Source organism: Penaeus monodon, chromosome 36 (genome assembly GCF_015228065.2).
Source record: "Penaeus monodon isolate SGIC_2016 chromosome 36, NSTDA_Pmon_1, whole genome shotgun sequence".
Classification (NCBI taxonomy): Eukaryota; Metazoa; Arthropoda; class Malacostraca; order Decapoda; family Penaeidae; genus Penaeus; species Penaeus monodon.
The window spans coordinates 34,581,918-34,585,439 of record NC_051421.1 but is presented as its reverse complement, the minus strand read 5'-3'; positions in this window follow the sequence as shown (position 1 = coordinate 34,585,439).

Below are 3,522 nucleotides of genomic sequence, written 5' to 3'. Positions count from 1 at the left end.
GAGGGTTCACAAAATATTCGCTAAACATAGGATATGGCAACATTGGTTTTGATGGGAAAATGTCAGTACAGAGTTTCTGTTTTAAGGCATGGTTAGAGCGTCGGACTCAAGACTGTCACGACGGTAATCTGAGTTCGAGGGTTCGAGTCATCGACCGGCGCGTTGTTCCCTTGGGCAAGGAACTTCACCTCGATTGCCTGCCTAGCCACTGGGTGGCCAAGCCAGCCCAAGTCAGTGCTGGTCCCAAGCCCGGATAAAAATAGAGAGAATGATTACCTAGAAAGGTAACACCGGCACTCTCCGTGGAAAGGAACTACCACGTACTCACTCCAAGAGCATCACAACATGAAATCTACAATTAAGTATCATGCTGTGACCACGGCGGCTCAGACATGAACCTACCGTTAAAAAAAAAAAAAAAAAAAAAAAAAAAGGGTCTTGTGGTCACATGTTGGGTCGCGGACACTGGATATGTCAATACAATTAAATTGTGAACATCGGAAAACTACAATATCGTCAATAATAATGATTACAAACATAGTGATTGAGAATAAGGATTTTTTTTTACAAACATTTAGAGTATAATCAAGATATAAGTTCACTTGTAGTTATAATGTATTTGGCGGTAAGGGTCGGAATCGCTTGCTCTGGGGGCACTTTGCCTTTGTCGTTACGTTCTGGGCGCAGGTCAGTGTTGGCACAGGCGATTACCAGTAGGGTCCAGGGTACCGTGGGAAGTCGAGGGTGTGAGTAGGTGGGGGGGGGGAGAACCATTAGAGAGGGAGAAGGAGAGGGAGGGAGGAGAGGGAAGGAGGGGAGGGAGAAGGAGAGGGAGAGGGAGGCAGTGAGAGGGAGAGGGAGAGGGAGGGAGAGGAAGGGAGAGGGAGATGGAGGGAGAGGGAGGATAACGTGAGGGGAGGGTGAGGGTGAGGGAAGGGGGGAGGGAGAAGGAGGGAGAGGGAGAGGGATGGGAGGAGAGGGCAGGAGAAAGAGGGAAGGAGAGAGAGGGAGAGGGAAAGGGAGAGGAAGGGAGAGAGAGCATTATTGTTATGATTAATACATTTCTCATAATTATTATATATTACCAAAATCATCAAAGAAATCGAAAAAAACAGAAGGAGAGGGAGGGGGAGGGTGAGGGTGAGGGTAAGGGTGAAGGGGAGGGGGAGGAGAGGGAGGACGGGGGAGAGGGAGAAGGAAGGAGAGGGAGAGGGAGGGAGGAAAGAGGGAGGGAGAGAGGAGGGAGAGGAGAGGGAGAGGGAGAGGGAGAGAGAGGGAGAGGGAAAGGGAGAGGGAGGGAGAGAGAGAGAGAGAGAAGGAGAGGGAGGGGGAGAGGGAGGGGGAGGGAGAGGGAGGGGGAGAGGGAGGGGGGAGGGAGAGGGAGGGAGAAGAGGGAAGGAGAGGGAGGGAGAGGGAGAGGGAGGGTTAGGGGGAGGGAGAGGGAGGGGAAGGGGGAGGAAGAGAGGGAGGGAGAGAGAGAGAAAGAGAGGGAGAGGAGGGGGAGGGGAGGAAGGGAGAGAGGAGGGAGAGAGAGGGGGACGGCGAGGGAGGAGAAGGGGGAAGGACAGGGGAAGAGGGAGAGGGCGGGAAGGAGAGAGAGGAGAGAACGTGGGGGGAGAGATAGCGATAGACATATATACATATATATATATAATATATATATATTTTATATATATATATATATATATATATATATATATATATATGAGGGGCGTGGTCTTCCCTCTCTGGAAGGGGAAAGGTGATCGTTGGGATTGTAGCAACTACCGTGGCATTACACTGCTCAGCATACCAGGCAAAGTTCTCTCCCACATTCTTCTGAAACGGTTCCGAAACCACCTACTGCGGCATCAGAGACCGGAGCAGTCTGGATTTACTCCTGGCAAGTCCACAATAGACCGAATACTAGCGCTTCGAGTAATTGTGGAACGCCGTCGTGCCCTCAAGAAGACGTTTGACTCGGTGCATCGGGAATCGCTATGGGAGATCCTGAGACTCCGACACAGATTATTGGCCTAACAACAAGCCTTTATACTGGTACTGAAAGTGCTGTAAAGTGTGGGGGGTCTGTCGAACTTCTTCCCTGTTCATTCAGGGGTAAGGCAAGGCTGTGTCCTTATACCAACACTTTTCAACACCTGTATGGACTGGATAATGGGCAGAATTACTGGCCAAAGTCAGTGTGGAGCAACACTAGGCAATATCAAGGTCTCAGACCTTGACCTTGCCGATGATGTTGCTATCCTATCTGAGTCCTTGGAGTCACTGGTGGCGGCTCTTGATGCATTCAGCAATGAAGCGAAGCCCTTAGGCCTAGAGGTCTCCTGGAGCAAGACCAAGATTCAGGACTTTGTGGGCCTGTTAGGAGAACCCGTTCAGTCGATCCATGTTTCCGGCGAGGACGTTGATGTTACAGAGAGTTTTACATACCTTGGTAACGTGGTCCATATCTCTAGGCTGTCAGACCAAGAAGTCAATAGACGGATTGGTCTGGCAACAGGAGCCATGAACTCGATCAACAAGAGCATTTGGAGATGTCGGTACCTATGCAGAAGGACCAAGCTGCATGTCTTCAAGGCCTTGATACTGTCAGTTTTGCTCTATGGAAACGAAACCTGGATGCTATCCAGTGTCTTGGAGTCTCGTCTTGATGCCTTTTGTAACAAGTCCCTTCGCCGGATCATGGGGTACAGTTGGAAGGACTACGTGTCCAACCGGAATCTGTTACTTGTATAATCCGGGATCGCCAACTCAGGCACCTGTCTCGTTTCCCTGTGAACGACCCTGCCCATCAGGTTGTCTCTCTGCGAGACAACCCTGGGTGGAGGAAGCTTGTGGGACGACTCAGGAGGTCATGGCTTGGGCAACTCGACGATGCCTGTCGCGAGGAATTAGAGATGGGCCGTGGGCCTGCCTGGAGACTCGCCTCGAGGGATCCTCGTGGCTGGAAGCGAAGGGTGGATGCGGCCATGCGCCCCCGTCGGCGTTAGCCCCTTGATGATGATGATATATATATGAGAGAGAGCGGGGGGGACGGAGGGGAGAGAAAGACAGAGACGTTTGACAGATAGAGAGATAGAAATAGAAAGAAAGAGACAGACAAAGACCCACAAAGATAAACATAACAAAGAGGCAGAGACATAGAAAAAAGGTGTTGTTGCCCCCTTTTCATCATTAATTACAATATCCTCAATGTCCGATATCATCTTTATAATTAATATTGCCTTAATATCTCTCACAGATTGAACTCACCAAACTTGTATCAATTAATTGAAATAAAAGAATTAATTTTAACAATTTTAAAAAATGCACACATTGTTTATTTTAACAAAAACGAGAAGAAGAATAAAAAAAAAATATATATATGATATAACCAAAATGCAAAGCCCTCCGGTCCACACCCTTAACAGTTATTGTGAATATAATATAATTTATTTTCACTAATTGAGAGGTACCTGCATCAGGACTTTCCTGTGTCCCAGCAAATTTTCAGCACAGTATATCCCTGTAAGCTTTCTCTTC